The sequence below is a fragment of the Panthera pardus genome, unplaced genomic scaffold (assembly GCF_024362965.1).
Source record: "Panthera pardus isolate Hobbes unplaced genomic scaffold, ASM2436296v1 HiC_scaffold_15, whole genome shotgun sequence".
NCBI lineage: Eukaryota > Metazoa > Chordata > Mammalia > Carnivora > Felidae > Panthera > Panthera pardus.
Window position 1 is genome coordinate 18,644,081 of NW_026526710.1, and position 26,660 is coordinate 18,670,740.

The window sequence follows — 26,660 nt, forward strand, 5'->3', positions numbered from 1 at the left end:
GGTACCATAGAGCTGGGTGGTAGCAGAATTTCCTGGCGTCCCAGTCTATCCTGTGCTTAACAAGTGTCGAGAAGGTCCATATGTCAGAGAATCTGCTGTGTTAGCTGGTGTCAGGTCCCCAGGACATCTGCTTGTCTCTTGAGTGATTTCAGTTGCAAAATCATGGAAATCCTAAGATATCCCCATAATTCTTTAGAGACGCTTATCCCAGACTCCCGAGTGTGTGTTGGTCAATGCCAGCAGCTGGATTGATCTTTGAGATATTTATGAAGTTGGAGACGAGTTCTTAGATGCACTTGGATAATGTCATGTCAAGTGTGGAAGGTGCTGGAGGGTCTTCTAGCTGAACTCCTTTATTTAACAGAAGCCAGCATGGAATAAGACTGCTGACAGCCAAGTTAGTGTCAAAGCCAGGATCGCAACAACAGAGATCTCACCCAGACTCCCAGGCCACTGCTTGTTCTGTTTTTAATTATCAAAATTAATATCATATTTTGAGAAAATAGCCGAAGCATGTAAGAATGTCATCTCCAGCTTCTGTGTGCATAAAGTATGAACAGGCTTCAGCCACATGCACACAGTGTTGTCTTATTTCTTCTAAGGCTGTGGTGCATCCTGGGGCATCCCCTTCCTTAACCCTGGGTAGAAGTGTGGTGATTACAGGGGCTTGACAGTGTGGTAATCCCAAGAACTTGGAAGTAAGGCTGTTCTCTGAAATTTAATGATACATGACCATAAAATAGGTTAATCTAGGGCTGTGCAAAGCTGCTTCAGCAGACAGAAAGGCACATCAGCCAGTCTGATTCCACTGTAACCTGACCTAAGGTATTGCATATCCCAAGCGAGTGTTAAAGAGGATGGTTGGCCAGTGGTGGAAACACAAAATTGAGGGAGAGAAAGGAGAGCAGATTTCGGCAGTGCCCATTTCTTTCACTGTCAAAAAGAGAATCGTGGCTAAGGGACTTGAAGTTCCATTGGAAGTCTGTTCCCATAGTAGACCTGCAGTCTTTATGCTCTCTTATCCTCCTGCCACCTCCCACCCCCTTCCACAACTATTGGAATACCTGCTTTGTACCATGTGGCACCATTGTGGCCACACCTGGGTCAGCTCAGTCCAAACCAACCCTGATGGGGCTGAGCCTGTGTGAAAATATAGATTTTACTTGATCCCAGTCTAGATTAATATTCATCATAAGGAGGAAGGGGACTACCCTTGGACTCTTCCCAATGCCTACTCCCACCTCCCATTGGGTACCATGTTTAACTCCAAACACTTGTGTCCAAGCTGTTCTTTTATATGATACTAGAGGTTGAGTAATTTTGCTTCCAGGTGACTTTTGAATTGAAAAAAATGGCTTTTGGGTTATAGTTCAATTCTTCATCAATGGGAGAGTGGAGGGACCGTAACTGGCTTATATTCCCCATGTTAATCTTTTCCTCTGCTCTATACAGACAAGTTAGGATGAGTCTTTGGGGATCTCTAGGTCAGGTGGCTTGATGCTTAGCATGACTTTGTTGGGCTGCCCTTGGTAGCTTCGATACCCAGTTTAGACTGCCAGAAGTGAGGTCTTTTCTGCTGCTTTGGACTAGTCTTACTAGAAATGTGTTCATATTTTGTGAGCTCAAACTCAAAATTGAACAGTTCAGTAGCATGATTTGAGTTTACTAGAATGGAGTTTTGTGAGACTCTGGTTTCTGCCTCACAGTTTCATGAAAACAGTATGAAAATTTCAATGACAGATAGATTATTTTTCATCTATTGAATTGTTAAATATTTTTAAAGTAGTAATGCTTAATAGTAACAAAGATGCAGTGAATGAGCAGTCTATACAGTAGGGATATAAAGTGTTCTAGCCTTTCTAAAAATAATTTGCCAGTAGTATCAAAAATCTTTAAAATGTTAATGCTGTGACCCCATAATTCTCATTTTGGAAATGGAGTAAAGAAGTGTACATAGGAATATTTGTAATAGGTCTATATGTTATAGAAAAATTTAAAAACCTGAATGTCCACAATAATTGAAGGTCAAATTATTTTACATACATTAATATAATATTACACTGTAATTAAATTATGTTCACAGCGAACTTTTAATGACATAGCCAAATGTTTGTGACAAAATATTGTATGAAAAAATAGGATATAGATTTATTATATATAATATAACTTAAATTTTGTAATATATGTAAAATATGGGTATGAAAAGTAAGAAAAAAATCCTTGGAGGGAAACAGACTATAGTGTTAGTGGTAATTATAGGTGGATGGTAGAATTACAGATGCTTGGTATTTTATTCTTTATACTTTTCCTTATTTTCAGTTTTTTCACAATGGGCATATATTACTTTTTATATTAGGAATAAATAGCCACGAATAAGCAATTCTATCACTCAAAGAGGGGGAAAAAGGAAACCTTTCTGTAATAGGTTTACAGAGAATAAAATCCAAGTTTTGAAGCCTGGCACCATGATCTAGCTCTAAGAAGGCATTCTGGGTTTATTTTCCATCTTGTCTCTTGGTGAACACCATGTTCCAGCCACGATACCTTTTTCTCTGTCCTCTGAATGTACCCTGTGCCTTCTCCCCCTTCACTCTAACTCAGGCATCTTTAACCACTGAATCTGTAAGTGCAGCTGCTCACTAAACATCCCTGCATGGGTATCTTCTGGGTATCTTTCATCTAAAATATCCAAATCCCAACTCTTGAGTTTCTCCATTTCTCTCCTAACTCAGTCATTGTAATACATACCACATCAACAGAATTAAGAACAAAAACCACATGACCATCTCAATAGTTGCAGAAAAGACATTTGACACAATTTAATGTCTTTCCATAATGGGGGGGGGGGGGGGGAGGGAACACTCAACAAACTAGAAAAAGAAGGAAATTACCTCAACATAATAGAGTCCACGTATGAAAAGCTTGCAGCTAGTATCATACTCAGTGGTAAAAACTAAAAGCTTTCCCTGTAAGATCAGGAACAAGGCGAGAGTGCCCTCTCTTGCCAGTTCTATTCAACATAGTACTGGAAGTCCAAACCACAGTAATTAGGCAAGAAAAAGAAATAAAGTCCTCCAAATTGCAAAGGAAGAAGTAAAATGATGCGTGGTCAAAGATGACATGATATTATATGTAGAAAACCCTAAAGATTATACCAAAAAAACCCCATTAGAACAAATAAACAGGGGCGCCTGGGTGGGTCACTCAGTTGAGCATCCAGATTTTGATTTCAGCTCAGGTCATGATCTCACTGTTCATGGGATCGAGCTCCACATCGGGCTCTGCACTGACAGCATGGAGCCTGCTTCTCTCTGCTCCTCCCCTGCTTGCAAATGTGCGCGCTCTCGCTCTCTCTCTCTCTCTCAAAAATAAATAAATAAACTTATAAGAAAAAGAACTAATAAACATATTCAGCAGAGTTGTAAGATACAAAATCAACACTCAAAAATCAGTTGCATTCTATATACTAACAATGAATAATTTTAGAAGGAAATTAAGAAAACAATCCCATGTATGATAGCATCAAAAGGAATGAAATACTTAGGAATAAATTTAACTCAAGAGGTGAAAGATTTATATACTGAAAACTGCAAAATATTGCTGAAAGAAATTAAAGAAGACACAAGTGAATGGAAAGACATGCCATATTCATGGGTTGGAAGAACTGATGTTATTAAAATGTCCATACTACCCAAAGCAATCTACAGATTCATTGTAATCCCTATCAAAATTCTGATGGCATTTTTTTGCAAAAATAGAAAAAAAAAAAAAACCCTAAATTCATTTGGAATCTCAAAGGACCAAAAAAAGCCGAAGCGATGTTGAAGAAGCAAAACAAAGCCAAAGGCCACAAACTTCCTGATTTCAGAACATCACAAAGTTGCAGTAATCAAAACGGTGAGGTACTGGCATAAAGACAAAGACACACAGGCTAATGGAATAACATAGCCCGGAATGAAACCCCGACATACAGATCAAGTGATCTTTGACAAGAGTGCCAACGCTACACATTAGGGAGAAGGATAGTCTCTTTGACAAATGGTGCTGGGAAGACTAGATAGCCACATGCCAAAGAATGAAGTCGGACCCTTGTCGTACACCATATATGAAAGTTAACTCAAAATGAGTTAAAAACCTAAAACATAAGACATGACAGCGTAAAACTCCTAGGAAAAGCTTCGTGGCATTGGACTGGGCAACAGTTGCCTGGCTATGACACCCGAAGTACAGGTAACAAAAGCAAAATTACACAAGTGGAGCGACATGAAATTTAGACTTCTGCACAACAAAGGAAGCAATCGACAGAGTGCAAAGGCAACCTGTGGAATGGGAGAAAATATTTTCAAACCATGTCTGATAAGAGGTTAATATTTAGAGTATATAAAGAACTCTTACAACCTAACAACAAAAACAAGCAATCTGACTCAAAAATGGGCAAAGGACTTGCATAGACATTCTCCAGAGAAGATTAACAGATGGCCAACAAGCACAGGAGAAGATGCTCAACATCACTAATCATCAGGAAAATGCAAATCAAAACCACAATGAGAGGGGCGCCTGGGTGGCTTAGTGGGTTGAGCATCCAACTCTTGATTTCAGCTCAGGTCATGATCCCAGGGTTGTGAGATTCAGCCCTGCAATTGGGCTCTGTGCTGAGCGTGGAGCCTACTTAAGAAGATTCTCTCTTTTTCAAAATTAAAAAAAAAAAAAAAAATCACGATGAGATGTCCCCTCACACTCGTTAAGATGGCCACTATCAAAAAATCAGAAAATAACAAGTGTTGGCAAAGATGTGAAGACATCAGAACTCTTGTGTTCTGTTGGTAGGAATGTAAAATGCTGCGGCCACTGTGGAAAAATAGTATGGAAGCAAAGGCGTGAAAGATGCATGTGAATCTGTCTACTCTGTCCCCACCATGATAAGTATAGTGCAGCTCCCCATTGTCTCTATCCTGAACCACCGCTGCTGTCCCCGCTCTCTGCCTCCCAGTCCCCTTCAGCCAGAGTGACCCTTCATAGATGGATTTGGGACTGTGCTTCCTTGTCCTCCCCATCACAAAGTACCCCAAACACAATTATCCCCTTCAAAGGTTCTGAGGGTTTTTAGACTTCACATTCCTTGTTGGCGGCCTGCAAGCCAAGGTGACCTGGCCTCTGCCCTTTGAATGGCATCTCTACTCCTTCAGCTTGACATGTCCCTGTGTGCCCCCCTTTATGCCCCTCCCCTTTCAAGCTCTTCCAAGGGCTTTCCTACCTTAAGGTTATGCTCATGCCCTTCCTTCTCTGTAAATTTCTTCCTACTGCTGTTGGCATGGCTGGTTCCCTCTCAGCCTTCCAACTCCTGCTTCAGTGGTAACTTTAGAAGTTTCCATGTTGATTTCATTCACCTCTGCATACCCAGGGCCTGGGGCAGTCCTGTGACATCGTATATGCTTATTAAGTGAGCAACCAGCTGACTCTGTGAATGAATTGAGTCCTTCTCCCTGCTGCCAGAATTGCCTTACCTTTCCTACAGATAATTCTGATCACCCATTAGAGCCCTGTTCAATCACACCGTTTCCACCAGGACAACCCAGAGCCCCAGGTCCAAATCTGGTTTTTGCTCCCCCTCAATGGTGCCTAATAATAGCACTTACTTCGTTCTTCCTTGCTTCCTAATCACCTGACTCATGTGTCTTCCCCGGGAAGACAGTGCTACCATGGAAAGCAGGTGCTGTGTCCTCTCTGAACACGCACTGCTAACACACTGCCTGGCCCATAGTGAGATGTCCATAAATTTGAGTTCCGGTCACCAGAAGATGTGCTGTGAGCAGATTCTCTGTCCCTGCTGGGCTGATTTACTGATTCTCTCTTTCTAGTGGATGTAAAATACACTGTGCCCCTAGAAATTGAGTCTCCGTGCCTTGGGGAACACCTTCATTCAATTACCCACAGCCTGGCTGTGGTGTCCTTGTTATTCTGCAGACCGTTTTTGCTTTCCTTAATGGCATCTTGCTGCTGAAAGGAAGTACAGTGCTACAAAGGAGTTTCTGAAAATGGATTTAAAATAAAAGAACCGCTTTTATTAAGTGTTTAATAAGAATTCCAGTCCCTTCCTTCCTCCCAGATCAAAAGAGGCAGAGATTGAAGCCACTGTACAGAATATGAACCTCCCATAAGGGAGATGTTATGAATTTCAAAACACATCTTCAGTTTTTAATTCTGATATTTAGCCAGAGTCTTGCTGTTTGCCTGGCACCTGGGACAGGGCAGTGGCACTTTGGCGACGCTAAGCTGACTGGCGAGAAGACTAGTAGGTCTGGAAGGAGTGCTCCCAAGGGATTTTAAATAAATTGTGATTATAGACTGCACTCATAATAGGGGAAATATTCCTTCCTGGTAATGAATATTAAACCTTGATAAATTATAGCTGTTATTTTTGTTCCTTTCAGTGCTTTTCTGTATTTCTAAATTTTTTACAGCAAGTTACTTTTATAATCCAGTACATTTTCTGACTTCATGGATTAATTTAGGTTGTGCCAATTTGTAAATGCTGATGCCTTCAGTTAGTTCTAGACTGGTAACAAGTGGCAGCGGTTAGGTCTGACAAGTGTTGATGTGGGTCCACGCGATACCTCATATGCGGCTGGTGGAGAATAAACAGGAACAACTGCATCAGAACACAGCTTGGCATTACCTTTGAGCGCTGAGCATTTACATAGCCTTTGACCCAGGTATACACCGTAGGCATAATATCCAAGAGACACTGTTGTACATGAGTAAGAATTTTTAGAACTGCGCTGTAAACAACAGCAAAATACTGGCAACTCACATGCCAATAGTGAGAGAGTGGATGAATAATAGTCCCAAAATGGAATATTAAGTAGCAAAGAGATGAGCATCGGTCAACCCAAACTTGCAGCTACATCTTAGAATAATAGGTGAAAAAAGGCAGATCCCCAAATATGACCTATGGCTTGCTGTCCTCTTAATAGAGTTAAAACAACTAAAATAAAAACATGCTTTTAGGAATACAGTTAGATGCAATAAAACTTGTATAGAAAGGACAGGCAGGGGACCATGACCATGGGATTTGTGATGGAATTTTCCTCGGGCTGGGCAGGCAGGGGATGGGCTCCATGGGAGGTAACAGATAAGATATGTGTTATTCTCTGGCTTTTGTTTTGCATAGTGGTTTTGTGAGCACTTATTAAGTTATTAAAAATTACTAAGTAAGTCAATGAAAGCAGGCCGTGCATGGATCAATCAAAGATTATGATGAATCCAATCCCAAAGAGATTCTCCCAACCCCCAGAAAAGAAAAAGAAAAAAAAAAAAGGCAGGTTTCTTAAACAAATTGCAAAAGCCAGATTGCAACTAGGACATATTTAATCCATGTAAATGGACAATTGACGGACTGATTTAAATTATTTGTATCTGTTCTTTTAAGCAAGTACCCAAGACTGCCAATGTTATACTGTTGGCTTATTTTAAGTTACGGTTGGTATTTGAAAGTTTAAAATTATTTTTATAATATTTTCTAACTCTGGCTTTTTGCTAATCAAGGCTGACCTTCCAGTTAATCCAACCTAGTAAGTTTTTCTTTTAAAAATCAAATATTGGGGCGCCTGGGTGGCTCAGTCGGTAGAGCATCCGACTTCGGCTCAGGCCATGATCTCACAGTTCGTGAGTTCGAGCCCCGTGTCGGGCTCTGTGCCGACAGCTCAGAGCCTGGAGCCTGCTTCCGATTCTGTGTCTCCCTCTCTCTCTGCCCCTCCCCTGCTCATGCTCTGTCTCAAAAATAAATAAAACATTAAAAAAAAATTTAAAAACTCAAATATTTTTTTTCTTATCCCAAATCGTTTCCAGAATTAAGTGAGGTTAGAGTGGATATAATAATTGGGGGGCATTTATTTTGTTTCTTAAAACAAAGAGTTTCCAATTTCATTCTAAATTAGGGTAGTACCATTTTGAAAATGTTTTATGAGCATGTAGTCAATCTGTGCCAGAGCTGGTTCTGAGCCTGGAGATACATGCATGAATAATAGCTGGAATTCTTGGCCTTGCAGTAGCTCGCAGTGTGAAACATGCAACAAATGTGTAAATTATTAATCCACCACGTGCAAAATGTTATGGTAAAGGTCTAAACAAAGAAGGCTGCACCTCACTCTGGCTATTTGGAGGTAAGGCAGTGGTTCAAGAGGCCTCCAGAGAGGTGCCATCTGAGCTGGGCCCTGAGGAGTGAGGGGAGAATAGTCGCTGTGAGCAAGGGAATGCCTCCCCAGGTGAGGGCACAGAGGAAGAAAAGGCCCAAGGCCTCCTGATGATGAATGGCGATTTGCAAGAGGAGGTCCACCTGTCCTGTGCTGCAGAATTGTCTCCCACATCACAGTCACTCAGCTGCTGCCTCCTGAGGCTCACCTCTTTGTTGCAGGATCTGAAGTTGGGCTCCTTTTCTGTTGGGTGGGTCTACCTGTCTGGGTCTCTTGTGTCCTGTCTTCTTGGGACATGGCTGGGTTCCAGAAGGCAGGCTTCATCCATCAGGTGACTCACTCGGGCTCACTATATGTGTTTGAGGGGGGGAAAAAAAAAAAGATGATGCCAGGTTAGGGATTACATCACTGAAGAGACACAGCTGCAGAAATGAGTGGAACACACTATAGACTCTGGTCTTGGGCCCCTGATTTCCCGAATTTAGCTTCTTCCCGAAAGGCTGAATACAAAATAAGCTCAGAAACTTCGTTCGAGGGGCACCTACGTGCACGTCTGCCTTTGGCTCAGGTCATGATCTCACGGTCTGTGGCTTCAAGCCCCGTGTCGGGCTCTTTGCTGACAGCTCAGAGCCTGGAGCCTGCTTCCGATTCTGTGTCTCCCTCTCTCTCTGCCCCTCCCCCGCTCATGTTCTGTCTCTCTTTCAAAAATAAATGAGTATTTTTTTAAAAAATTTTTTAAAAAGAAACTTTCATTCGGTAAAGCTTCTTAGTGTGTCAGCAGCTTACCAAGGAGGGTAAGTGTAGTTGGTCTTCTCGTCTGACCTCTGACATAGCTAAATTGAATCCCCTTTCACATTTTTCATGAACTTTTTTAAAAAGCAAAATTCTTGAAATTGCCGAGTTTCCCATTATCCGTGGCGGGGATGATCTGGCAAATGGTAGAATCAGCCTAAAGACAAAAAGCAGACAGCAGTGATGCAGGGGAAAGTGTTACATGCCTGTCATTCAGCCCATGCGGGGCCTGGAATTATGAACAGCCTGGGTTTTCCTGGGCCAGGACCTGACATTTCTGTACCCAGGCCACAGTTGGGGGTGGGGGGGCATTTGGTAGATGCCATGAAGAACTTGCAGGGACACTATTAAACCCCAGACATTTTTTTTTAAGTTTATTTAGTTATTTTGGGGGAGAGAGAAGCAGAGAAGGGGAGAGAAAGAGAATCCCAAGCAGGCTCTGTGTTGTCAGTGCTCAGCCCAATAAGGGGCTCGAACTCATGAACTGGGAGATCATGACCTGAGCCAAAATCAAGAGCTGGATGCCCAACCGACCAAGCCACCCAGGCAACCCCATACATTTCTTCTTTTGTCTCTTGTCTCGGATCCTTTGTTCATGGCCCCAAAGCTTTGTTCATTGGCCCCAAAGGGTGGGGCAAATCTATTGACCAATCAAGACATTCAGTTCTTCCTTCTCAGTTTCACTTCAACTGTTGGCTGGCTGTTGCCATGACCAATTTTGTAAAAATTCTTTGAACTAATCAAATCTCAATATCCCTGACTCTGTGTATCCTGCCCTTTGCCCCAGTGAAATTCCCTGGCCTTTTCTTTCTGATTGATTCTGTGCAGCTTTATCTAACAATCGATATTTAAGACATTTAATATATAACTCTTGACTTATCTTGCTTTGGGAAAATGACCCCAGTATAGCCACCAAGTTTCGTCTTTGAACTGGCTAAAATAGGCATTGTTTTTCATCCTGTTTGTACTTTTATGATTTGAGCACAGTGGTAAGGAGGCCCTGGAGGGGGGCCATCCTTAAAAGAGCGCATTTTACTGTGTCAGGCCCACAGCTCACATTGTGCGAGTGAGGTTTGCCTCCAGTAGTGTCATGAACACTTGAAGATTTTAGAGACTTCTAACCACAAACATGTATTTCTTGCTCTGGGGCTGCAGATCACCTGGGCTGGTTCTCCTTAGGCTGCCTGTTGGGCTTAGGTCCTTGTGTCTCATCTTTCTGTGACCAGTGGTGACTAGATAAGACTCTCCTCATAGCAGAAATCAGGATTGTAAAGGACCAAGGAAAACAGACACTTTTAAAGCCCTGCTCACCTCTCATCCACTCATGTTCCATTGGCTAAAGCAAGTCACATATTAAGCCGGACATCAGTGAGGCAGGAAGTATCTCTCTCCCACAGAGTGAATATGAGCTCAACAGTAACACGGTCTCCCACTGTCCCCGACCCATGGAGACCTGGAGAGAGATAAGGATGATCCTTGCTGGGGCGCCTGGATGGCTCGGTCAGTTGAGCGTCCGACTTCGGCTCTGGTCACGATCTCATGGTTTGTGAGTTCGAGCCCCACATCGGGCTCTGTGCTGATGGTGCGGAAACTGCTTCGGATTCTCTCTCTCTCTCTTTCTGCCCCTCCCCCGCTCGTTCTCTCTCTCCTTCCCTCTCTGCCCCTCCCCCACTTGTGCTTTCTCTCAAAATAAATAAATAAACTTAAAAAAAAAAAAGGATGATCCTTGTTCAGGCCTCATGCTTTGGGTCCCTTCGGCATCTGATTGTTGACCCTTTTTCTGCTTGTATCTCTCCCCTCAACACAGCACACACACAGGCGGGTGAGGTTTTGCAAGCACATCTTCATCTCCTTCGACGGTTTTCCATCTTCTTCTCACTCGCCTTTGGGCTTGCCCTTGGAAACATAATCTTCTGCAAGGGCACACATCTACATCCCTGGCCCCGTGTTTCCTGTGGTTTCTAGGCTTGACCTTCCCCCTGGAATTCACCTGTATCTCAGCACATGCAAAATCATACCTTTTCTCAGGCAGCTCCCCCATCTGTCACTGTTAGTCCCAATTTTTCCCATTTGTTTTAAAGGCTCCATCTTTCCTCCCCAAGTTCTTTAGTTTTGAGGACTTTGAATCATTTGTCCTGAAGTTTCCCTTTCCTCTGTTGCTGTTTCTGTAATCAGTCACTAAACTCCATTTGATCCTGCCCATTTGCTCTCTTCTCTCCTGCTCTGGGCCAGGCTCTTACTTCGGCATGCATGCCCCCCATGACCAGCCTGGCCTTTCTGTCCCCTTCTCCTCCTTCAGTGCTCCTGGCCCTTTGCTATCTGAGCACTTCTGTGAAAGCCCCTCTGTCATCCGAGCACTTCTGCATACAGCACAGCCCACAGAGCATGGTGGTGGCCAGGGAATACCTTCAGATAAAGCTGGTCCTCGGGCTCCATTGTCCTGTACAGCCTATCCCCCTCTATCTCCTGGTGTGAACTCTCTGTTCGAATAGGGGCCAGTTCTTCCCCCAACCACCTCCACACCGTGCATGTAGTCCCCGTGACTACACATTTGCTTTCTGATTCTGCCAGCTTAGGATCCCCTGGGGTTTTCTCCCAGGGCGTTGCTTTTTCTGAAGGTGGGAATTACATACACAGGTGGATAGAAGCCAAAATGCGGGGAGGTACCAAGGAGATGAGACAAAATAGGGGGTGCTGCTGTGGAGCTCACCCACCCTGCCCCTCCCCTCTTTCTACCTCCCATCCAGGATTTAGAAAAGTCTGGGTACACAGTGCATAGAACTCTGATGTATCCCTGTTGTTTAACTGGAATTCAATTGTATAAATCAGCTCAGTCTGCCAACGAGGAGGGTCCGTGAATGCCATGTGCTCACGTCTTATCTCTACATTGCTAGCTCTTAGCAGTGCCTATTACCTAAGAGGCCTCCAGGAAGGTTCACCGGATGAGTGGGTAATAGAAAGAGGGCAAGAACGAACTGCGGGGGGCACCTCCAAAGTGGGAAGACACCTGCTCCTGACACGTGGTCGATAGAGCATCATTAATGTATGCTTGGTGTGTCATCATCCGTGTAGCAAAGCATGACACAAGTGCTAACGCGTGTTTCAGAGTTAGCATCTGGCCTTTTCTTTCCCACTCCCACCCCTGCACAGTAGCGTGAAAGCAGGGTATTATCCCAGACACTCGAAGAGGTGGACTTCCCCAGATCTGGTAGTTAAGGCAGACCTCAAACTAACATCCACATTACACAACTCGATCCGTAGGCCAGCACATGAAACTCTTCGGATTCACTGGAACCCATTAAACTTGTTAAGGCTTCAGAAGTAATGAGATTTTCTTTCCTGGCTTTTGATAGAGTTATGCTAATGCAGTGAGGAGTCAGTGCTAATAAGCAGGGAGAGGCAGAATTGATTTAAGGATCTGTCACTTCCAAAAACATACCGTCTGATGGAGACAAAGTTATCATCATAAACTTGTCTTTTTCTTTATTCCTGCGCATGCCGCTCATCTCACTGCTAATTAGAAACATCAGGAGAGAACACTTCATTTTTCTGGCAGCCCTCACAAAAGCTTCCTGCTTTCAGGAAGGACTCGAGTACCTTCCCATCTCAGGACTTGGCTCAAAGCTGTCCCACACTCATTGCCCTCCCCTGCCTCATCACGCAGGTCCCCCTCGAGCATGTTGCTAATATGGGCTGCAGACCGTTTTCTGTGTCCTCACCCTTAATGTCACAGGTCAGCCAAGCAACAGTGGATGCCTCCATCTAAAACCAGAAGTCGGATTAACATATCCTGTCCATGAAAGGATATAGGCATGGGATAACTTTCAGATCTTACTGTAAGTTAACATATACATTTATTTTATTTTTTTAATGTTTATTTATTTTGAAGAGAGAGAGAGAGAGAGAGAACATGAGCGGGGGAGGGTCAGAGAGAAAGGGAGATACAGAATCTGAGGCAGGCTCCAGGTTCTGAGCTGTCAGCACAGAGCCCAATGTGGGGCTTGAACTCACGAACTCTGAGATCATGAGCTGAAGTTGGATGCTCAACCGACTGAGCCACCCAGGTGCCCCCATATACATTTATTAATTAGAACCGACCAGGTTGAAACAGTATACATCACATATCGATTATCACCTCAAGGTTGCAAACAGCCTTTCTTGTGAAGATGAAATGGAAAAACTAAGTGGTACCTGACATTGATTTCCTTTCCTGTAGGTATCCACTGCAAACCATCTCTTCTTTTGGGCTTGTTCCTTAATGATGCTTTGGGTGCCACATGCATCCCTTGTGTTCTGTTGAGAACGTAGAACGTCTCTGTGGGGTTGTTTCAGGAAAAGCTATTTGTCAGGTCCGGGTAGTTCTGCTGCTGTGGGTTTTTGGGTTTCCCTGTTTCCTTCTTGGCTGCCGCTCATCACAGTATTATTTATTATGTAGGGTTCATTTTCTAATGTCTCCCCCACCCCTTCTGGACTAGAGATCCATTGAGGGTGGGGATTGGGTCTAATTTATTGTCAGTACAGTACCTGGAACGTAGCTGGCTCTCAGGGAATTAGTCACTGAATGACTAAATGAAATGGGCCTCCCTTTTCATTTTTCCATATAAACATGGCTTATTCATAATTACATGAAAGCTGAAGCTAGGAAGGTTTCTTTTTTTAATTTTTAAATTTTATTTAAATCCAAGTTAGTTAAGATACAGTGTAATAATTATTTCAGGAGTAGAATTTAGTGATTCATCACTTTCATACAGCACCCAGTGCTCATCCCAACAAGTACCCTCTTTAATGCCCCATCATCCATTTAGCCTATCCCCCTGTCCAACACCTCTCCAGCAACCCTCCATTTTTCTCTGTATTTAGGAGTCTCTTATGGTTTGCATCCCTCTCTCTTATTTTTCCTTCCCTTCCCCTATATTCATCTGTTTTGTTTCTTAAATTCCACATATGTATGAAATCATATGATATTTATCTTTCTCTGACTTATTTCACTTAACATAATATATTCTAGTTCCATTCACATTGTTGGAAATGACAAGATTTCATTCTTTTTGGTCACCGAGTAATATTCCAGTGTGTGTGTGTGTGTGTGTGTGTGTGTGTGTGTGTGTATGTGTGTATGCTACATCTTCTTTATCTATTTGTCAATCGATGGACATTTGGACTCCTTCCATAATTTGGCTATTTTTTTTTTTTTAATTTTTTTTTCAACGTTTTTTATTTATTTTTGGGACAGAGAGAGACAGAGCATGAACGGGGGAGGGGCAGAGAGAGAGGGAGACACAGAATCGGAAACAGGCTCCAGGCTCCGAGCCATCAGCCCAGAGCCTGACGTGGGGCTCGAACTCACAGACCGCGAGATCGTGACCTGGCTGAAGTCGGACGCTTAACCGACTGCGCCACCCAGGCGCCCCTGGCTATTATTGATAGTGCTGCTGTTATAAACATTGGGATGCATGTGCCCCTTTGAATCAGCATTTTTGTATCCTTTGGATAAATAAAGTTAGGACCATTTCTGATCAATGCTAGAATTGGTCTGGCAATGTATGAGAAAAACCATTTCCAAAGAAGGGTACAGAATGAGCAAACTGGGTTAACACCACAGTAAAATGAAAAAGTATAAGAAGAGTGTATGCGTATGTGTGTGTGTGTGTCTGTCTGTACAAACTTTCTTTCAATCAAGCATAAACTAAAGTTTTGTTGTATTTCTCTTGTCTCCTTCCTCCTACTTTGGTTCAGTGTTGAGTTTTAAGCCCCAGAGATAAAAACTCAGCATAGTTTATAGTGGGTAAGGGCTTTGGATTACAGCATTTTTGAATGTTGGAAATGGCTAAATTTAAAAGAGATAGAGTTATAGTTGGAAGAAAGTTGCAAGGAGGAAAAAAAACTATTTGTCTAACTTGTCTTCGAAAATGAGTCAAACAGGCAAAAGAATCTGGAGTCTGTAAAATACGAGTCATTTTCCCATGGTAGATAGGATTTTCCACTAGATGGATACAGCTTTCATTTCATCTTACACTATTAAATAATGTTAATAAACCAAGATGCATAACATGCCTTGGTGGGTGCTCTGTCATGCCAAGTTAATGGTCCTCCCTATGAGGACCTCTCAGGTTGCAAAGAAGAGGGAAATGGCCTCAGGTGGCCATTTTCCACATGTCAGACACAGGTGTACAAACTCATAGATGTTTTTAATATCCTCTAAGGCTGTGATTGTGGTCCCCATGTTACGTAGCTGAAACTTGGAGCCAACTCAATGAATTGTCAAGGGTTCATAGCTAGTTAAATGCCAGACCTGGAATTCAAGGGTGGGCTTTAGAAAGGGCTTCTCATAAACAAAGAGTGCCAGCATGCCTCCTGGGACTCTAGAATTCCGTCTTCAAATGATTTTGTTTGAGGATGAGAAAAAGACCTACAGAAAATGACTCATTCACTGCCTTTGCAGACTTTTGCTGTCCCTGTGGAGATTTTGGTCGACTTTTCTCCTCCCCTTCTGAAAACTTCCATTGAGTCTCCAATACTGGGTATTCTCTAGTCTCACTGGCCTCAGCAGTAAAATGGAAGGAAGAAAAATGTGGAAAAATATACAAGATGAAAAAGTAGAAAAACATTCTGTTCCAGTGCAGTCAAACACATCATTTAAATAATCTTACTATGGTGAATTTGAGAGCAAGGAGACTGGTTTCTCATTGAGAAATAAAAGTCCTTTGACTTGAAGAATACTTTCAAAAAAGAAATCCTTCATTACCCTAGATACTTCTTGAAATGAAAATAGTCCGTATCAAGACATATCATGAAAGAAATAATTCAACAGTCCTTGAGAAGTTACGTATTTTCTGTTCAAACATTAAAGTGATCGTTTAATCTTACATACAATTCCCTGAACTCTCCCTAAATAATTGCCTTGGTGATTTTAGCTCAACCTTGAAACAGACTTGGATCTGTTGTATATTTGACTTTATTTGAAAGAGAGACGCAATTTTAAAGAAGTAGAGACTTCAGAGGCTTAAGCCCTTTGCCCGTGGGGACTAGAAGAGAGGAGAGAAGCAAGCATCTGGGAGCTCAGAGTGGAGTGAGGTATCAGCTCTAACAATAACAGCACCACCTGTTGTGTACGTGGTACTTTCTAGAATGTCTGCCAGGCATCTTCATATATAGTGCCTTGGTTTATCTTTACAGTAGCCCTTTGAGATTGGTAGGATGCCTCCTTTCGAGACAAGGACACATCCGGGGTCACACAGCTAAAGAATAAAGTCAGAACTTGAACTCAGGCCCCCAGCCTCCAGTCTGCAGCTCTTTCCATCAAGCCATTTGTCTCTCTCAGGAGGCAAGTATTTATTGTGGATAAGCTCTTGTTAGATTTGCCAAGGCCTGTGCAAAATCTTTGACTATAATAGAGCTTTTCCTATGTTTGAGACATGGGAGTTTGCCTGGAGTTTGTAACAGTATTTATAGAAATGGAATTTGAGCTGAGATAATGAAGTTCTGAATTGTTTCCTGTGTAACACTACGCTTTAAGATGAGCTCAATTTAAGTCAATAGTGTATGAGTAGACTGGTCTCCTTCTACATAGCTTGGGCATATGGGTTCCAAGATGCATCTGAAGCTGGATAAGAAAAAGATAGAAAAGAAGAAGTAAATAAGGAGTCGCTTAGTGTGATGCAACTCTGGGGGCAAGAACAGCTGGGAAGTGTTTGGAATAAAGATATCGTGGACAATTTTAGAAGCATCTTTCCAAGTAAGTTAGCCTTGCGTCCAAATAAAGCTTGAAATCTTTTACCCGTTTATTCATCCAGCAGCTATTTGCTGACTATCCCCATAATGCCACTCACTGTGCTGGGGCTCAAGAGTTCAAAGGAAAAGACTTATTCCCTGTCCTTGGGGAGACAGACCAGCAGGTTTGTGGGTGTCATGAATAGAGACATCCAGAAGCACAGGTATAAGTTTCACAAAGGGCCAGCATTCATCTTACGGTGGGCACCAAGTTTACCTGCTCCCTAAATTTCCAAATCTTTTCTAGAAGCTGGAATTTTTAGTATTTCATATTAGAAGACATATTGCCATCAGTTTTATTTGTGAGAAACCTAATTTGTGAGACATCCATTCAGCAAACATTTGTCAAATGCATACAGTCCTCTGCTGGATATTGGGATTACAGGGATGAAATCAATAGATTTCCTGCTGCAAGGTGCTATCCACCTTTTTTTAAAAATTTGTTTATTTATTTATTTTGAGAGAGACAGAGTGCAAGTAGGGGAGGGGCAGAGAGAGAGAATCCCAAGCAGGCTCCATGCTGCCACTGCAGAGCCTGACATGGGGCTCGAACTCACAAAACTGCAAGATTTTTGCAGTTTCAAAACCAATAGTTCTGGCTTAACCAACTGAGCCACCCAGGTGCCCGGTGCTCTCCATCTAATAGGAGAGAAACAATACACAAACATACCCAACCCTGACTCTGCTGCTTACTAGCTGCATGACCTTTGGCAAGCATTCAATCTCGTGGAGTTTTTGTAACTATAAAACAATAATGCCAAAAAGCAGTACAGTAGAGCTGGGCACATAAGCCTACATGTAATTGCCAATTACTGTGGTTGTCAATAATTATGAGAAAATTGGGAGAGACACACAGAGGTCAGAGAAGCCACTTGTGCCTCAGGGAGAGCTCAGTCAGAAGAGGCTTCCTGGAGGAGGTGCTGCTTGAGCTGAATGCGAGACGCAGCAGGTTTTTGCTTGCCAACAAAGCAGCATGAAATCCAGGTAGAGGGCACAGCATGAGCTGAGGCAAGGGACGGAGAGCTGCCACACTTAAGGAGATGTGGGGACGGCAACACAGTTGAAATACAAAGTATCGGAAGAACGTTGACCCAAATACCCTGTTATTACAGGTGCAAAGGAGCCAGATGTTATGTGGCCGTGGACGCAGGCAGAGGGAGGTGGGGGTCGGGGTGGCTCTCCCTGTAGCCAGGGGCCAGATGTTTGCATCTGAGAAAAACCTGTGGTCCAAATTGTCCAGTGAGATCTCAAGATCATTTTGCCCTTTCTGTCTGAGGCTCTTGGGTTAAATATTTTACATTGTCTATTATTTTAAGGAAAAGAAGAGAACCATTTTAAAAACCTGCTGGACAGTTAAAAGTCATGTTGAGCCTTCAAGCAAGAAATACTGTGCATGCCAGTGGGGGAAGGTTCACTTTCTAGTTTTAGAGGAAACCAGGAAATAATATTCTAAGTTGGTCTAGCAAATGCTCTGAGAGTAAGTCACGCATAAAATATATACCTTTCCTAAGTAATGTCTTTGTGTTGATGGAAAATTACCTATCCAGGATAAATATTCAGGGGACCAGCAAGGTTTTAGCCATGCATAGTGCAAACCAAAACCCCTTTGCTTTATTTTTTTTCCCCAATCTTTTTTTAATATTTATTTATTTTTGAGACAGAGCATGAGAGGGGGAGGGGCAAAGAGAGAGAGGGAGACAGAGAACCCAAAGCAGGCTCTGTGAGCCCAACACAAGGCTCGAACCCACGAACCATGAGATCATGACCTGAGCTGAAGTTAGACATTCAACCTACTGAGCCACCCAGGCGCCCTCAAAACCTCTTCTCTTTCAAACTACCAGCCACAACCAGGGCCTGACTCAGAGACAGCCTACCATCTGAAATGGTACCAAAGTCTCTTTCTAGCCTATTTACACAAAAAATCAAAAATAGATCTACCCCATGACCCAGCAATAGCACTGCTAGGAATACAGGAGTGCTGATGCATAGGGACACTTGTACCCCAAAGTTTATATCAGCACATTCAACAATAGCCAAATTATGGAAAGAGCCTACATGTCCATCAACTGATGAATGGATAAAGAAATTGTGGTTTATATTCACAATGGAATACTACTTGGCAATGAGTAAGAATGAAATATGGCCTTTTGTAGCAACGTGGATGGAACTGGAGAGTGTTCTGCTAAGTGAAATAAGTCATACAGAGAAAGACAGATACCATATGTTTTCACTCTTATGTGGATCCTGAGAAACTTAACAGAAGACCATGGGGGAGGGGAAGGAAAAAACCAAAAACGTTAGAGAGGGAGGGAGCCAAACCATAAGAGACTCTTAAAAACTGAGAATAAACTAAGCGTTGATGGGGGATGGGAGGGAGGGGAGGGTGGGTGATGGGCATTGAAGAGGGCACCTGTTGGGATGAGCACTGGGTATTGTATGGAAACCAATTTGACAATAAATTTCATATTAAAAAAAGAGAATTAAAATTGAATACTTTCGTCATGGTGTCAGTAGAAAATAAAAAAGAAAACAGTAGGAAGAAATGGTCTCCTTTTTCTGCAGGGCAGAGGAGGAGTAATATGTGAGCTGTCCTAAAATATTACAGCCGCAGAGCTGTCAAAGAAGCTCATGGGCCCTCAGTTTAGCCATAGAAAACATGTTTTCTTAAATTATTATGGCCTTATAGGGTGTTTTCTTAAATGAAAAATGATCACAGCATGCCTGACGCTTGTTGGCCCGATCATTTTATGAAGAATAATGATGTCATTATGGCAGCGCAGTCTGGAAAGAATGTCCGCTAACTTAGGTTAAAGGTTCTCAGTGACCTCAGAGCACACACCAAGTCAGTGGAGAAAGAACCGAGGGCTAAGTATGTAGATCATGAACTGTGGCAGAATAACCAGTACTTTCTTCTGCATCCATGGGTTTCCACTTCCTTCTTTGGAAGAATCTCATCTTGGTGGGAAGCATAATGACCCTTGCATGTGCCACTCTGGGAAGAGAATGTGTGTCCATAATCACTGAAAGGAAATACCCTTGCGTGGTAAGAGTTCAGCCTGGCTGGCCTCGTGAGGTTTAGTGGCTGCTGCCAAGACTCTGTGCAAGGGGGTGGCCTGGCCAGAATTCTGGAGGCACCGTTGGTTTCTGGATGTGATAAGGAAGGCCACACATTCCTGACTATAATGTATCAAAATGATGCATTGATGCCTGATAGCTCTCGTAACATTCATCTTCTATTCACTCATTATTTACATTTTTATTTTCGGTTTTGAAGAAGTTGTATGCACACATGGTACAAAATTCAAGCGTTCCAAAGAGAAAATGGTGAACGACCTCCCTCTCATCTCTTTTTCTTACCACCTAATTCTCCTTCTTGGAGTTGCCAATGTTGCAGTTTCCTCGGTACCTTTCCAGACAAGAAATCTCAGCCATTCACTCTTTTTTTTTTTTTTTTTTTTCAGTGCTTATTTATTTTTGAGAGAGAGACAGAGACAGAGACAGAGTGTGAGCGGGAGAGGTGCAGAAGGAAAGGGAGACACAGAATCCGAAGCAGGCTCCGGGCTCTGAGCCATCAGCACAGAGCCTGAAGCAGGGCTTGAACTCACGGAGTGTGAGATCATGACCTGAGCCAAAGTCAGACACTTAACCGACTCAGTCACCCAGGTGTCCCACCCATTCACTCTTGATTCATCTGTCTCCTTGCTTCTGGATGGCAGCCATAGTATTTGACAATACGTGCAGTAAACCCATTTTGCAACCTTACTTCTCAACTCGGAGCTGATGTTAAAAGTCTGAAGTTATTTGGGGGAGGGGAATCAGGCCTGTTTAACAATAAAACATGGATTTTACCTGATATTTTATAGCCATAACATATTTATTCCATGTCTCGTTCTACCCTTATTACAATCTAGAAAATAGGTAAGAGCAGGTATTATTATCTTCATTTTACAGCTCATAAAACTGAGGTGAAGAGAAAGTAAGTGCCTTTCATTATGTCTTACGGCTAATCAGTGGCAGCATGAGACCAGAGACGCTCAATTGTTCCCCCTTGAGTTCATACTTCTGTCCAGTGATGCAGGTCTGATGTGAGGGGGATTCTTCTCCATGACCACACACTTAGAGTTGTAAATGGACTCTGTTCTGATTTTAGAAATCCTTTTGTTTCTCACCTGCAAGAAAATATTGGAAGAAGCAGTACTGTGAGGGGTCGTTAACGACCCACCCCAAGAAAAATATCTCATTATAACCAACCTCAGCCCTTCTCTGTTCTAGGCATTGTGCCAGGTGCTTTACAAATGTCATTTGATGCCGCACAGCCTTGTCAGCTGGATGGTATTAACCCATTTTACAGTTGAGGAAACTAAGGCACGGAGAGATGAAGTAAACTGCCAGTGGTTATACAACTTGAAAGTGGTAGAGCTGGAATTCAAATCCAGATCTATGCCTATTTCTGCCACGCAGTGTTGCCTCCTAGATTGGGTGGCCAGAGCAGAAATGGTTATTATCCCTGTGACAGAGATACTTTATTTATTTAAAGATCCAACAGAGAGCTGCAAGTCTTGATTATTAGTAGTTATTAAAAAGATGATAAAAACTCCAGTGTTGAACTCTGTTAAAATTATCATAGAACATAGGGGCACCTGGGTGGCTCAGGTCATGATCTCACGACTTGTGAGCTCGAGTCCCACGGCGGGTTCTGTGCTGACAGCTCAGAGCCTGGAGCCTGCTTCGGAATCTGTGTCTCTGTCTCTGCCCCTCCCCCGCTCGTGCTCTGTCTCTCTCTCTCTCTCTCAAAAACAAATAAACATTAAAAAATAAATACCAAAAAAAATACCATCGAATATTAAAGAAGTAAAAGCTTACTTCCTGGTTTCAGGCTGTTACCATCAAGATGAAGGCCTAGAAGTAACACAAATAAGCTTGAGAACATAAATACCGGGATCATAAAACCACACTCGGAAACATGGAATCAGAGAGGTTTGAAGTTAGGCCCGGGAGGTTGTTTGGAGACTCCTTCCCAGCCTGAAGTCATTCTCTCTCCCCCATCTGTGGTGTCAGTGATACCATCAGCCTCCCAAGATACCAAACCACAGACACGGAGCTCTAGTACATTCCTTCCACTCCCTCATCTTCACGCTTCTGAGGGGCAGCCTCGCAAACTAAATTTCGAGCGCCCATCGGTAGTGCACCCGTCCCTCTTCCACAGAAACAGCAGTCCGCCCCTGTCGGTTCTACATCTACCCCTGGCCCTGCCGAGCACGCTTCTCCTGGTTTATACCCCATCACAGCCGAGCTCAAAAACGACACCAGACAGATTCGTGGGCCCCAGTCTCTGTGCTGTCCAGGACAACAACCCCCCCTGCAGGGACAAGGATTCGCCTAAACCGCAGCCCTCCTGCCGCTCCCCTGATGACAAGGCTGTGGTGACTCATTTCAGCACTTACTCTGCCTCCTCGCGTGCCGGCTCTTTGCTTTTGTTTGGGGTGGAATCTTCACTCAGATGCCTTGCTGCCACAGACACGCGTGGTGGAAAGGCACCGGAATGTGTTGTTTATGTCACCGGGGACTTGAAATCAAGCTGGGCCTCCGTGCCCGGCAGGGCAGCTAGGTCAAGTGCGGAAGTGCACCACTGCACATTGTGCGGGGACGCGTCGTAATGGTTCCACTTCCGGTATTTCCAGGACGAAAGAAGTTCCTTCCAGGACAGTCCTCCCACAGGTGACCACTAAAATCTCAGGCGGGGAGGCGAAACCACCTACCTAAAGATACTAGAGAGTGAACACATGCAAGCAGATTCCGGAGGGGCGTCAAAACACGGAAGAAAGAAATGGCACGGAGGGTGTTTGCCATTTTTATGGCTTTTAGCCTAAGATCAGACCACACTCAGCAGCCACATGTGGCATTTAAAGCTTGGACAGAACACTGCAGCCGTTCTGCTCTGAAGAGTAAGATGACAGTATTCAGGGCCACTACAGCCTGTGTAGAAACTCTGCCCACATGTCTGGCTGACCCCTGAACTGCAAATGCTTGGGACAGATTCTGGCTAAAGATAGAACAAAACTGAGATTTGAATTGGTACTCAAGAGACAGATTTTTCCATCTGAATCCCATCAAGTCAAGTGCCTACTTAACAACAACAACAACAACAAGATCAATACTCTTTAGAGGAAAGTAACAGAATTCACATCTTAACTTTCACAGTGTCCTGGATACATTGAACAATTAGTTGACATTTAAAGAAGCAGGAAAAGGGGACTCAATTCTAAGAGAAAAGACAGTCAACTGATAACCAACCTTGAGATGATGCAACTGTTGGAATTAGGGATTTCAAAGCATTTATAACTCACAACGAATGAAAATATAAGAGAGAATAACATATAAATATATAAAATACATAAAAATATGTTATCAGGTATATTTCAAATATAAAGTAATGAAACATATAAAATATAATTCAACAGACAACTAGAAACTTTGAAAAAGAACACTGTGGAAATTCTAAAACTGAAAAATAATAATATCTAAAATTAAAAATTCACTGGATGAGCTTAACAATAGAATGGGACTGGCACAGGAAAGAGTAAACTTGAAGATAGACCAATGGGAAATACCTAATTTTAGGAGAGATAAAAAGATTAGAGGGAAAGAAAAGAAAAGAGCCTTATAAATCTGTGGGACAATATCAAAAGATCTCACATGCATGTAATCAGAGTTCAAGAAAAAAAAGGACAATGAGAGTATGAAGTAGGGAAAATATTTGAAGATGATCAAAACATTCCCAAATCTGGTGAAAGGCATACATTTAAAAATTCAAGAATCTCAGAGAACCCCAAGCAAAATAAATTTTAAAAAGCCATGCTTTGGTACATCGTAAGCCAAACTTCTGTGAATAAGATAGAGAAAATTCTGAAAGCAGCCAGAGCAAATCAACATTACTCAGAAGGGAACAGTGATTCAAGTGACATGAATTTCTAATTAGAAAGAATGGAGGGCAGAAGGCTTTGGAATGATATCTTTAAAGTGCTGAAGGAAGAAACTGTCAATCAAAAATTCTATAAAGAGCAGGGGTGACTGTGTGGCTCAGTCAGTTAAGCATCCAACTCCTGATTTCGGTTCAGGTCACTATCTAATTTGGTGAGTTGGAGCCCTGAGTCAGGCTCTGCGCTGACAGCATGGAGCCTGCTTGGGATTCTCCCCCTCCCTCTCTCTGCCTCACGTGCACACGCTCTCTCTTCTCTCTTCCAAAAATAAATAAGTAAACTTAAAAAAAAAAATTCCATAAAGAGCAAAAGAATGTTTCAAAAATGAAGGCAAAATAAAGATATTTTCAGATTAAAACCAAAAAAAGCTGAGGGTATTTATATCACAAGATCTAAGTTACAAGGAGTACTCAAAGAAGTTCACCAGTTGAAGGGAAATACTGGGTGGAAACTTGTATCTTCAAGAAGAAATAAAGACCATCAGAAATGGAAAATAAATGGGTAAAAACAAAAGACCAGTTTCCTGTTTTTTGTTTTTTTTTTTTTTAAGTACATAAGACGATATATAACAGGGGCGCTGGGGTGGCTCAGTCAGTTAAGCGTCTGAGTTTGGTTCAGGTCACAATCTCACAGTTTATGAGTTTAAGCCCCGTGTCAGGCTCTGTGCTGTCATCTCGGAGCCTAGAGCCTGCTTCGGATTCTGTGTCTCCCTTTCTCTCTGCCCCTCCCCTGCTCGTGCTCTGTCTCTCTCTGTCTCTCAAAAAAAAATAATAAAAAAAAATTTTTTAACAGATGTTATAAAACAAATTTAAAAATCAGAGCATTCCATGATGTTTATACTATAGCTGCATGACATATCCCAGGTATATGATGAAAACTGGAGGTGGTGTGAAATGGACCAATCATTTGCAAGGTTTCTACTTTTTTACTTGAAATGATGCTTTGAAAAGGATGTATGTTGTAATCCCTAGAACCACCACTTTAGAAAACAAAATGATGTATAGCTAAAAAGCCAATGTAGATTAAAACAGAATTTTAGAAAACATTCAGATAATCCAAAAGAAGGTAGGAGAGGGGGAAGAGGGGTAAAGAGCCCATAGGGAACAAACAGAAAGTAATAAAATGGTAGGACTTACATCCAACATATTAGCACTTTCATTAAGTATTAAAGTGAGAGATGTTAAAATGATTTTTTAAAGCAGAACCAAAATATCTGCTATTTACAAGTAGATTGAAAGTAAATTCATGGTAAAAGACACACCATACTAGCAGGAGGTGTAAAGAAAACTGGAGTGCCTTCAGTCAGATAAAATAGATCTCAGGACAGAGTATTACCAAAGATAAAGAGGGACATTTCTTTCTTTCTTTTTCTTTCTTTCTTTCTTTCTCTCTTTCTCTTTCTTTCTTCTTTCTTTCTTTCTTTCTTTCTTTCTTCCTTTCATTTTTGAGAGACAGAGACAGAGCACGAGCAGGGGATGGGCAGAGAGGGGAGAGACACAGAATCAGAAGCAGCCTCCAGGCTCTGTCTGAGCTGTCAGTACAGAGCCCAACATGGGGCTTGAACCTGTGAACCATGAGATCATGACCTGAGCCAAAGTCAGATGCTTAACCGACTGAGCCACCCAGGCACCCCAAGAGGGACATTTCTTAATGATAAAAGGATTAATTCACCCAAAATACATAAAGACCATAAATGTATTTTTGCCTAGTGACAGAGTTTCAAATTACATGAAGCAAAATGTGATAGAATTAAAGGGAGCAGTAGATATTTCTGCAATTCTATTTGGTGATTTAAACACTACTCTTTATTGAGAGAACAATTAGAATTTGATAAAACAATTAGAAAAAACTAAAAACCAGTAAAACATAGATGATAGAAAAACACCATCAAACACCTTGACCTAATTATATTTATGGACCACTACATCCCCAAATCAAAGAATACACATTCTTTTCAAGCACCCTATAGTACCTCTAACAAGATAGATCATAAAACCAATCTCAATAAATTAATTATTGAAATACTATAGAGCATGTGTTCTGACTTCAGATATTTGGAAATTAAACACACTTCTAAATAATCCATAGGTCAAAGAGGAAACAAAAAGGAAATTTAAAAAATATTTCTAATAAATGGTCATGAAAATCAACATATCAAAATTTGTGACCTGTAGCTAAACCCACATAGAGGGACATTTATAGCTTTAAATATTTATATTACAAATAGGGAAAGATGGAAAATCAATGACCTACGTTTACACCTAGAAAAGTTAGAAGAACACAGCAAACCCAAAGTGAATTAGAAAGAAGGAAATGATAAGGATAAAAGCAGAATCAATGAAAGAGAAAACAGAAAAGCATTATAGAAAAAAATCACCAAGCCAGAAATTGCTTCTTTGAAAAGAGAAAACAATTGATAAACCCCTAGTGAGACTGGCTAAGAAGAGACAGAGCATGAATTATGAATGTAAGAGCTGAAAGAAACATAATTGCTTCAGATCTTATGGACACTGAAAGGATAGGAGAATATTATGGACAACTTTATACCAATTAATATGGCAACTAAAATGAAATGGAAAAATTCCTTGAAAAGCGCATTGTACCAAAACCAATACCAGATGAAACAAAATATGAATAGCCCCATATCTATTAGAGAAATTTTAACTCATTAAAAAACCTTTTAACAACAAGCTCGCTTAAAGCCTGGATGGTTTCACTGATTAATTCTATCAAAGAGTTAAGAAAAACCCCACCATTTTATACAAATCCTTTCAGAAAGTAGAAGGGGAAATGCTCTTTCATTTCTACTATGAGACAAAAATCTGACAATGATATCAGGAAAAAAAATCACAGAAGAATATCCCTCATGAACACAGGTGCAAAAATATTTAGCAAAATATTAGCAAACTGAATGTAGCATGACCAA

The 26,660-nt window shown here is 42.0% G+C and overlaps 1 protein-coding gene and 2 long non-coding RNA genes across 6 annotated transcripts in view; 1 reads left to right on the top strand and 2 right to left on the bottom strand.

The window, feature by feature from the left end:
- Positions 1-26,660, top strand: part of TTC28 (tetratricopeptide repeat domain 28) — a 626,630-nt gene that overhangs the window by 526,363 nt on the left and 73,607 nt on the right. The gene's annotated exons all lie outside the window — the stretch shown is intronic.
- On the bottom strand, positions 7,813-9,161 carry LOC109253542 (uncharacterized). The gene is made up of 2 exons (XR_002074457.2): positions 8,979-9,161; positions 7,813-8,541 (listed from the first exon to the last, which is right to left on the bottom strand). It is a non-coding gene; the product is annotated as an uncharacterized LOC109253542 (long non-coding RNA).
- On the bottom strand, positions 20,255-22,392 carry LOC109253540 (uncharacterized). The gene is made up of 3 exons (XR_002074455.2): positions 22,199-22,392; positions 21,618-21,653; positions 20,255-20,923 (listed from the first exon to the last, which is right to left on the bottom strand). It is a non-coding gene; the product is annotated as an uncharacterized LOC109253540 (long non-coding RNA).